Below are 12,368 nucleotides of genomic sequence, written 5' to 3'. Positions count from 1 at the left end.
TATGGAATCTGGTGACGGGATGGAGTGTCCAGTCTATAGAATCTGGTGACTGGATGGAGTGTCCAGTCTATAGAATCTGTTGACTGGATGGAGTGTCCAGTCTATAGAATCTGGTGACTGGATGGAATATCAAGTCTGTAGAATCTGGTGACTGGATGAAGTGTCAAGTCTGTAAAATCTGGTGACTGGATGGAGTGTCCATTCTATAGAATCTGGTGACTGGATGGAGTGTCAAGTCTATAGAATCTGGTGACTGGATAGAGTGTCAAGTCTATAGAATCTGGTGACTGGATGGAGTGTCAAGTCTATAGAATCTGGTGACTGGATGGAGTGTCAAGTCTATAGAATCTGGTGACTGGATGGGGTGTCCAGTCTATATAATCTGGTGACTGGATGGAGTGTCAAGTCTATAGAATCTGGTGACTGGATGGAGTGTCCAGTCTATAGAATCTGGTGACTGGATGGGGTGTCCAGTCTATAGAATCTGGTAACTGGATGGAGTGTCCAGTCTATAGAATCTGGTGACTGGATGGAGTGTCCATTCTATAGAATCTGTTGACTGGATGGAGTGTCCATTCTATAGAAGCTGGTGACTGGATGGAGTGTCCATTCTATAGAAGCTGGTGACTGGATGGAGTGTCTATTCTATAGAAGCTGGTGACTGGATGGGGTGTCCAGTCTATAGAATCTGGTGACTGGATGGAGTGTCCATTCTATAGAAGCTGGTGACTGGATGGGGTGTCCAGTCTATAGAATCTGGTGACTGGATGGAGTGTCCATTCTATAGAATATGGTGACTGGATGAATTGTCAAGTCTATAGAATCTGGTGACTGGATGGAGTGTCCAGTCTATAGAATCTGGTGACTGGATGGGGTGTCCAGTCTATAGAATCTGGTGACTGGATGGAGTGTCCATTCTATAGAAGCTGGTGACTGGATGGGGTGTCCAGTCTATAGAATCTGGTGACTGGATGGAGTGTCCATTCTATAGAATCTGGTGACTGGATGGAGTGTCCATTCTATAGAATATGGTGACTGGATGGAGTGTCTATTCTATAGAATCTGGTGACTGGATGGAGTGTCCAGTCTATAGAATCTGGTGACTGGATGGGGTGTCCAGTCTATAGAATCTGGTGACTGGATGGAGTGTCCATTCTATAGAATATGGTGACTGGATGGAGTGTCTATTCTATAGAATCTGGTGACTGGATGGAGTGTCCAGTCTATAGAATCTGGTGACTGGATGGAGTGTCCAGTCTATAGAATCTGTTGACTGGATGGAGTGTCCAGTCTATAGAATCTGGTGACTGGATGGAGTGTCCATTCTATAGAATCTGGTGACTGGATGGGGTGTCCAGTCTATAGAATCTGGTGACTGGATGGAGTGTCCATTCTATAGAATATGGTGACTGGATGGAGTGTCTATTCTATAGAATCTGGTGACTGGATGGAGTGTCCAGTCTATAGAATCTGTTGACTGGATGGAGTGTCCAGTCTATAGAATCTGGTGACTGGATGGAGTGTCCAGTGTATAGAATCTGGTGACTGGATGGAGTGTTCAGTCTATAGAATATGCTGACTTGATGGAGTATTCAGTCTATGGAATCTGGTGACGGGATGGAGTGTCCAGTCTATAGAATCTGGTGACTGGATGGAGTGTCCAGTCTATAGAATCTGTTGACTGGATGGAGTGTCCAGTCTATAGAATCTGGTGACTGGATGGAATATCAAGTCTGTAGAATCTGGTGACTGGATGAAGTGTCAAGTCTGTAAAATCTGGTGACTGGATGGAGTGTCCATTCTATAGAATCTGGTGACTGGATGGAGTGTCAAGTCTATAGAATCTGGTGACTGGATAGAGTGTCAAGTCTATAGAATCTGGTGACTGGATGGAGTGTCAAGTCTATAGAATCTGGTGACTGGATGGAGTGTCAAGTCTATAGAATCTGGTGACTGGATGGGGTGTCCAGTCTATATAATCTGGTGACTGGATGGAGTGTCAAGTCTATAGAATCTGGTGACTGGATGGAGTGTCCAGTCTATAGAATCTGGTGACTGGATGGAGTGTCCAGTGTATAGAATCTGGTGACTGGATGGAGTGTTCAGTCTATAGAATATGCTGACTTGATGGAGTATTCAGTCTATAGAATCTGGTGACGGGATGGAGTGTCCAGTCTACAGAATCTGGTAACTGGAGTGAGTGTCCAGTCTATAGAATCTGGTGACTGGATGGAGTGTCCAGTCTATAGAATCTGGTGACTGGATGGAGTGTCCAGTGTATAGAATCTGGTGACTGGATGGAGTGTTCAGTCTATAGAATATGCTGACTTGATGGAGTATTCAGTCTATAGAATCTGGTGACGGGATGGAGTGTCCAGTCTACAGAATCTGGTAACTGGAGTGAGTGTCCAGTCTATAGAATCTGGTGACTGGATGGAGTGTCAAGTCTATAGAATCTGGTGTCTGGATGGAGTGTGCAGTTTATAGAATCTGGTGACTGGATGGAGTGTCCAGTCTATAGAATCTGGTGACTGGATGGAGTGTCAAGTCTATGGAATCTGGTGACTGGATGGAGTGTCCAGTCTATAGAATCTGGTGACTGGATGGAGTATGCATTCTATAGAATCTGGTGACTGGATGGAGTGTCCAGTCTATAGAATCTGGTGACTGGATGGAGTATGCATTCTATAGAATCTGGTGTCTGGATGGAGTGTGCATTCTATAGAATCTGGTGACTGGAGTTTCATGACTCACTAAACTGGTATCGGAAGAATATTTGTCATTTTATTAACCTTGTTGATAGATAATCCGAATGATGTCCGTTATAGGGAGATCTCGACGAAATATGTCACAAGCCACAGATTCAAACAACAAAATTCCTATTGGCCGTTCGGATCTACCGTACATATTGCCTGTCCTAGTCAGGCTGCCAGGCGTCGTGTTAGTAGTATTAGGGTAGAGGTGTAAGTATACCTTCCAAATCAGACCCAGTGGTAAATCGCGCCTACAAACATCACGATAATTGTCGCTACGGTTGCCCGTATTTCAGTTTCAATGAGGAAAGTACATATTTACGAGAGGTGTTCCTAACTGAATAATGGCTCGGTAAGTGCTGTGGGTTTGTTTCTTGACTGTGTAAGTTACGGCATGGTTTTCATCCAATTCTACTTGTATTGTCTTACTATGTAATTGCCTACCGCAATGTGCATAGCTGACATACTTTACTGGTAACTGCAGAGCGATTTAGTGACAATTTGTTTTTAAGCAATGTTCCCGTTGCCAAATGTTTTATACAGCAATTCGTATTAGTTGGAGAATATCGAACAATTCAGGCGTTTCTGGATTGGATGTTTGAATTCAACAAGAACAATTTATGACTTTGGTTTATACAGTCAAAACAGATAGGTATGCTAATTCATGTTAACATGGAATTCAATAAAGAAAATTTTATTTTTACGGCTGAAATACAAGCTAGATATTGTATAGGTGACCCTTCACATAAGTGTCTCCAATTTATCAAGACTCTTTATTGCATTTTTGCCAGTGAAATTTTGAAATCCATCAAACAAACAAAACTTGTATTGCATTTTTGCCAGTGAAATATAGAAATTTACCAAACTAATCAAACTTATATTTTCACTGCATCTATTAGCAGTGAAAATATAAGATTTTGCAGTGAAAATATTTAAGCGTTGATGTCATTGTTTTTAGTTTCATCGGGGTATGAAACAAATTTTGTTTGCAAACTGTATGAATCCGCGTAGATTTGAGTATATACCATGAAAACAAAGAAAATTAATTATAAGATTTTGCAGTGAAAATATAAGTTTTGCAGTGAAAATATAAGTTTTGCAGTGAAAATATAATTTTTGCATTGAAAATATAAGTTTTCCGTTTTTGACCAATCAGAGCTAACCTTTGTATTCACCTCGTTGAAAATTGTTGATTTTTTCAGTCAAAGCGGAGATAGATAAATTGCATATTTTGCTGTATTTATGAAATATTCTGAATAGGTTTTTGACAAAATACTCACTTGACGTTAGCTACATGTATTTATGCACAGATTCTCCGATAACAGCAGAAAACGCTTACATTGGCTGATCAGTCCTTTCAAAATGGCGCCGCCAATTTGACGTAGAGTAACGTCACAAAGAAATGACGTCATTACTGATTCTTTTTGACATTATTGATTTTTCGATGTTTTTCAATTTTGTTTTTTAAGTATATCAAATGCAATAAAAAGAAAATTGAATGGTTCCCGTTAAATATAACATATATTTCACTCGTATGACAGAATATTTCGATATTTTTCACTCGTGCTTCGCAGTCATGAAAATATCGATATTCTGTCATACTCGTGAAACATATGTTATATTAAACGGGAAACCATTCAATATCCTCTATATATTTTCTCCGATAACAGTAGAACACGATTAATTGCGTTGATTAGCCCTTTAAAAATGGCGCCGTCAAGTTGACGTGGAGTTTCATTTCAACAAATTTTATCGTCAAAAAGAGATGCCGTCATGAAACAGGTTACTGATACCCGCACTTTTTGACCCTATTAATCTTTCGATGTTTTTAATTTTGTTTTTTAGCAAATAAAATGCAATAAAAAGAAAATCGAATGGTTTCCCGTTGAATATGACATATTTCACTCGTATGACAGAATATTTCGATATTTTTCACTCGTGCTTCGCACTCGTCCTTCATTGAATGGGACATTGAATGTGTCCTGTCCTCTGCTTGGGACATTGGATGTTCCCTGTTCTCTGCTGGGGATATTGAATGTTTCCTGTCCTTTAGGAACATTGGATGTTTTTCTGTTGTCTGCTGGGGATATTTAATGTTTCCTGTCCTTTAGGAACATTGGATGTTTTTCTGTTCTCTGCTGGGGATATTGAATGTTTCCTGTCCTCTGCTGGGGACTTTAGATATTTCCTTTCCTCTGATAGGGACATTGAATGTTTCCTGTCCTCTGATAGGGGTCATTGAATGTTTCCTGTCCTCTGATAGGGACATTGAATGTTTCCTGTCCGCTGATGGGGTCATTGAATGTTTCATGTCCTCTGATAGGGACATTGAATGTTTCCTGTCCTCTGCTGGGGACATTGAATGTTTCCTGTCCGCTGATGGGGTCATGGGATGTTTCCTGTCCGCTGATTGGGTCATTGAATGTTTCCTGTCCTCTGATAGGGGACATTGAATATTTCCTGTCCTCTGCTGGGGTCATTGAATGTTTCCTGTCCTCTGATAGGGACATTGAATGTTTCCTGTCCTCTGATGGGGTCATTGAATGTTTCCTGTCCCCTGATAGGGTCATTGAATGTTTCATGTCCTCTGATGGGGACGTTGAATGTTTCCTGTCCTCTGATAGGGTCATTGAATGTTTCCTGTCCTCTGATGGGGACATTGAATGTTTCCTGTCCTCTGATAGGGTCATTGAATGTTTCCTGTCCTCTGATAGGGTCATTGAATGCTTTCCTGTCCTCTGATGGGGTCATTGAATGTTTCCTGTCCTCTATTGGGAACATTGAGTTGTTCCCTGTTCTCTGCTGGGGATATTGAATGTTTCCTGTCCGCTGCTGGGGACATTAATGTTTCATGTCTTTCGCTGCGGGACATTGAATGTGCCATGACCTCTAACAGGGACATTGGATGTTATTTGGTACAGGACATTGGGTGTATTCAGCAATCCTCAGTTGCGAGGTATTGAATACGTCCTACCTTGTTCTGCTGAAGGACATTGAATGTGTTCTATCGTCCGCTGTTGCACGACATTGAACACGCCCTTATATCATAGTATTGTTGCGGGATATTGAGTGTGCCCTGTCGTCCTCTGTTATGAGGAATAGTTTTGTTCTGTCCTGGCGTTGGTCAATGGACGTTTTGTAATCAACTGATTCCCATATGAGATTTATTTTGTAATATATTTGCGTAAAAAGTAGTTTGTTTATGTTGTTTGTTTTTATCTCTTCCTTATTTTAGAAATATAATTTAAGTTATTGAAAACATGAAATAAACATGTCATTCACTATACTCTCTGTGTTATATGTTGTGGCATATGAATGATTGGCTACATTAAATGCACGCGAGATATTTTCTACGTCTTAGTTAACCGATTTCTGGATCCAAATCCAAGTCAATTAGATATCACGAATACCTTTACTTGACGATTTTCTGTTAATAGGATGTGAATAATATTTTCTTCTTTAAAACACATTCACAAATTCGAATTGAAGTACAATGACATTTAAGGAGGGAAACCTGTGTAGAATTTACGTGAGGTAATTGGTGAGATTTGTGTTTTATAGGTAAACATCGGCTGGCTAACATTAGCTAGGCCCATCCTCCTACCTAGCGGATTAGCCTGATAGGATGGTTGTAACTTGTTTAAAACGTTTGACGTTAATGCTTGAATGAAAGACTTTTGCTGTTGAAGTATTTAAGTGGTTAAAGTACAAAGCGAGAGAACTTGATTAGTCTCTTTTTGATTAATACACGTTTACCTGATTAGATTAAAAACCTTATTATAAGAGAAACAGCACGTTCTGAGACATGTACAACGCCAGTCTATATATCAAACTAGGAGAGTTATAAAATGCATGCACTACATTCAGAAACCATTTCTTTTTAAAATGGTACGTTTATCTATGCCTCTAAATCGCATACATTTTATCTGTAGTTTGTAGTTTCAGATCACAAGCAAAATATTGTAATTTCCTTTGAACTGTGTGGCGGGACTGAACTCTAAGCAGTGTAGTCAATCTAAAGGTGTAAGGCAGTGATTGAGACAGGTGTACAGCTCAGTATTTATTGACCGGATATGACGTCAGACAGCCTGCACCATTGAACCTGCATAGTTTCTGAAATATTATAGTGGTCTGTTCATGAAGGTACATGTATGTTTAGACGAAACCTAGACAAAGTGCCACCGAAAAAACAAGTTTAACTTGAGAAACGGCGAACACTGTATCAACCATGACACATATAAATGACGCGAGGCTGCGACCCTGCATATTCCTGGCAACGGAATCGTTAAACTATGTCAAACAGATTCAAATGGGGACGTGTCAAATGATACCACGAAAAAAGCACTTGTATGAACCGGATCAAAAACAAATGAGTCGTTAGTCCCACTGCAGGTATTTTGGTTTCCGACACTGACAGAAATAATTACACGTGAGGGTTGAATACGTCTATTTCTGGCACGTGTTTTATACGGTCCGATTTAAATCTGCATTATACGACGACTGCCTGTGATCTAGAACGCTCTCTCGTGTCGGAGATAACATCGACATGTTCGCTAACCTGTCAAACACGACTTGCAGGAGTATTCTCCCCTTTGATTCGCAAGTGTAATCTCGTGTGAATAGCTTGTGAAGGTATCGTATATGTCGCACTTACGACACCGTGAGTAGCTCTAATAGACCGTCTCAGTTACCGTTATCACCTGGGGTTACATAAAGGCAGTGTGTATCTCTCTTGTAAGATTTTCGTCCATCTCATGCCTACAAGACTTCCATTTCTGAGACCTAAAGGTGACGTTGTATCGCCGGCCAGATTACCATGGAACCAAACACAGTGAGCTGTATGTATTAACACAGCATCACTAGCATTTGTAATTAGATTAAATGATGGGCAATGCAATGTATGTATGTTTGGGAGCAGAGTGTTTCAGTTAGGTTGATGTGTGACAGCGACTTATTATTTTGTGGAATCATCTTCATTTACAAATTAAATGTATATTAAACTAGTTACAACGGGCTTTACTTCCCTTAAATATAAAATTCCGACGACTAGACAGATTAGTTACTGTTGGTGTTCTATACCATCAGAGAACTGAACTGATACCAATGAAATACGAATCATAGCGAGTCTCTTCCTTGTAACACCTCTTGTTTATTTAATTTGTTTCTTCCTTTATTTTTTCAGATGTGTTTAGTACTCGACGTGCGATTTCATTTCGCGTTATGAATGAGAAATCGTACTAGGCGTGAGAAATCGGGCAAGGGGAGAGAAATCTTGGTAAATGTGAGAAATCGTATATGGGGAAGTAAATCACCCAAGAGGGCAGCAGTTGTGCTCTGTGTGAAAAAATCACTTTATGTGTGAAATAAAGCATATTGTACAAGGCATAAAAGATGTGTGAAACGCAACGTGTGATAGATTATCGTGTTAGGTGTGACATTAAATAGTGCTAGGGGCGGGACACGGTGTCAATGTGAGAAACGATCTAGAGCTGGTTCTATGCGTTAGAGATATTGCTCTCTATATGAGGAATCATAACATATTTTAAAAGTTCTTTATGTTATTATAGACACTCTGACAGCAATGGGTTCCTTTACATAGTTTGTCGGTTTCTAATACACTGTTCCTTCTGTTATTCGCTACAGATTGCTAAATCTATTGTTATGTTAAACGGGATGAATAATCGTTCTTGCAATGTTGTGAAATCACGAGGCACAATAAAGAAGCAATCTGACATTGGAGTCTATCCATAGAATTTTTCAGCTTTTTATTTATCTCTCCGAAATTCTCTAACACTAAAGCCATCAGACTCAACATGAAAAACCACGACGACCTAATCTGTTTATCACAAAAACAACGAGACTGAGGACGGACTTGCATATCACACCATAATATCATACAGAGGTCGATTAGTTCGTATTATTGTGGAAGATTGCCGGACGTAACATGTACATAGGGGACTAGTAGAGATGTAGCCGGTACATAGGGGACTAGTAGAGATGTAACCGGTACATAGGGGACTAGTAGAGATGTAGCCGGTACATAGGGGACTAGTGGTGATGTAGCCGGTACAAAGGGGACTAGTAGAGATGTAGCCGGTACAAAGGGGACTAGTAGAGATGTAGCCGGTACAAAGGGGACTAGTAGAGATGTAGCCGGTACATAGGGGACTAGTAGAGATGTAACTGGTACATGGGGGACTAGTAGAGATGTAGCCGGTACAAAGGGGACTAGTAGAGATATAACCGGTACATAGGGGACTAGTAGAGATGTAACCGGTACAAAGGGGACTAGTAGATATGTAGCCGGTACATAGGGGACTAGTAGAGATGTAACCGGTACATAGGGGACTAGAAGAGATGTAACCGGTACAAAGGGGACTAGTAGAGATGTAACCGGTACATAGGGGACTAGTAGAGATGTAACCGGTACATAGGGGACTAGTAGAGATGTAGCCGGTACAAAGGGGACTAGTAGAGATGAAGCCGGTGCAAAGGGGACAAGTAGACATGTAACCGGTACATAGGGGACTAGTAGACATGTAACCGGTACATAGGGGACTAGTAGAGATGTAACCGGTACATAGGGGACTAGTAGAGATGTAACCTGTATAAAGGGAACTAGTAGAGATGTAACCGGCATATAGTGGAGTAGTCGAGATGTAACCGGTACATACGGGACTAGAAGAGATGTAACTGGTACAAAGGGGACTAGTAGAGATGTAACCGGTACATATGGGACTAGTAGAGATGTAACCGGTACATAGCGGACTAGTAGAGATGTAACCGGTACAAAGGGGACTAGTAGAGATGTAACCGGTACATAAGGGACTAGTAGAGATATAACCGGTACATAGGGGACTAGTAGAGATGTAACCGGTACATAGGGGACTAGTAGAGATGTAACCGGTACATAGGGGACTAGTAGAGATGTAACCGGTACATAGGGGGCTAGTAGAGATGTAACCGGTACATAGGGGGCTAGTAGAGATATAACCGGTCCATAGGGACTAGTAGAGATGTAACCGGTACATAGGGAACTAGTTGAGATGTAACCGGTACATAGGGGGCTAGTAGAGATATAACCGGTCCATAGGGACTAGTAGAGATGTAACCGGTCCATAGGGGACTAGTAGAGATGTAACCGGTACATAGGGGACTAGTAGAGATGTAACCGGTCCATAGGGACTAGTAGAGATGTAACCGGTCCATAGGGGACTAGTAGAGATGTAACCGGTCCATAGGGACTAGTAGAGATGTAACCGGTACATAGGGAACTAGTAGAGATGTAACCGGTACATAGGGGACTAGTAGAGATGTAACCGGTACATAGGGACTAGTAGAGATATAACCGGTACATAGGGACTAGTAGAGATGTAACCGGTCCATAGGGGACTAGTAGAGATGTAACCGGTACATAGGGACTAGTAGAGATATAACCGGTACATAGGGACTAGTAGAGATGTAACCGGTACATAGGGACTAGTAGAGATGTAACCGGTACATAGGGGACTAGTAGAGATGTAACCGGTACATAGGGGACTAGTAGACATGTAACCGGTACAAAGGGGACTAGTAGAGATATAACCGGTCCATAGGGGACTAGTAGAGATGTAACCGGTACATAGGGACTAGTAGAGATGTAACCGGTACATAGGGACTAGTAGAGATGTAACCGGTACATAGGGACTAGTAGAGAGTAGATGAGTCTTCACTGGATACCTTAGGTCGTATACAGTGTTCCAGTATAATTCTTCGTTAAAGACATGATCACGTGATATGTTTTCTCAAGTCCAAATTATCGTTAGTGAAGTGGCAATTGTAGAACGCGTATATAAACATAGGCTACGCTAGAGTTAGGCTTAATGATAATATATTTCCTAAACTAATATTGTCATTTCATCTGCCATTTCATTTTTAAATGTTTCGGGAATAGTAGCTTCGACAACAAAGGAGTTCTTCGGACATAAGATCATTACGTTATCCCTTCTTGAACGTCACCCCAGGCCACCTCCTTAACACTATCGCAACAGGTAACTTACCTGTAAGAACTTACGATCACGATCATGATTTATATGAAGGTGTTTTGTAATTACATGTATATTAATGTTTTATATAGGAAATGGAACACAGCAACCGGAAAATATAACTGTTGCAAAATCGCAAAAAATAGGTCCAAGTTTATTTACATATCCTGTAAAAATTACACAATGATGTATGTCACTAGCTCTCTTCCGAACACGAGATGTCGGCCACACTACACAACACTAATATCTCAATTAAGACAGATATTTCAGCGTTCTTCGAGAGAAAGTCAAGTACAGTCCTTCACAAGTACGAGGCGTGGTCTGGTAATTTATCATACTACTACACTCCGGATCACAGGCGACCGTGTCTGGCATTTAGACACCCTTCCTTCTCTTCCGGCCGAGGATGTTGTCAGCAGTGACTACTCCGTAACGTAGAAACACAATACAAACCATTAGACTATGGTAAAAGCGGAAGTGGGAGTGTGGCATTGATTTCAAACAAGTCCTAATCTCCATCGTGGCTTATATAAATTTGAAGCGAGTTAGACATTCGATGTGGCTTCTACCATGCACTCATGCCCAAGTACTATCGGACAGTTTTAGCGTCTATCCTTGAAGCTCTTGCCAATTAGGTTTATTAATAGTATTGATAGCTTCCTGAACTCAACAAGATTCAATAAGAACGTATACAGTTTATATGGTAACGAGACAAGTACTCTCGTGTTGTCCCGTACAATCCCGTGCTCTGCGTGTTTATTTTCTAACAGACATGGCACGATATTCTAACTTTGTTTGGGCATTGATCGTTTTTCTTTACCATCGAGTGCCTGTGTTTGACCATAACATAGCAGCATGGAAACCGAAGCGTTTTTCGACCCTTCCTCTAACCTGTCACCACCGCACTAACTTGCATCGCATGACTTAAAGGGCAATCATGGGTGTGGATGTTCAAGCATGGTCACCATTTTTTTCTCACCGGAAGTTTTCGTCTTTTATTCTATTTCTGTCGCTGACTGGCCACATTTGACGGTAATAGGCTTAAATTGACATTGAAATTGATTCCTAGTTACGTTGATAAGAGACTTTATCGCTGTCTGGACATAACATTAGCCCCGTGATAATAGCCATGGCGACATTTCGTCGCCTAACCAGTTACTAGGAACAACCGTTACTTCCACTTTAATTTGATGCTGTCAGCGACAATGTACGTGTATCATTTTTTTCTTCTATTGATAAATAAGATGCTATTTCATTGATAAATGACATTCATCTACGATCCCCCTCGGACTATGCTAGTTAATCTTTCCCCCCGGACTATGCTGTCACTATAAAGTGCTCGTTTAATGCCCAATTGAAGATTTGATATACTATCTGACCTCGGACGTGATGAGGAATCTTCCATTTTGTAACTAAGGAACTACATATTTTTCAAAACAACATTACGTTTTTTGTATTGAACGTTAATGTTGCCAGGTAATCATTTATCTAATATAGAAGACTCAATGTCATTGCAATTAATAAATTACACCAACAGTTTTTCTATCTCTGTGCAATTAAGGCTTTGGTTTGGTTTATTTTGTTTAACGTC

Source organism: Pecten maximus, chromosome 12 (assembly GCF_902652985.1).
Source record: "Pecten maximus chromosome 12, xPecMax1.1, whole genome shotgun sequence".
NCBI classification, from domain to species: Eukaryota; Metazoa; Mollusca; class Bivalvia; order Pectinida; family Pectinidae; genus Pecten; species Pecten maximus.
This window is presented reverse-complemented; position numbering follows the sequence as displayed.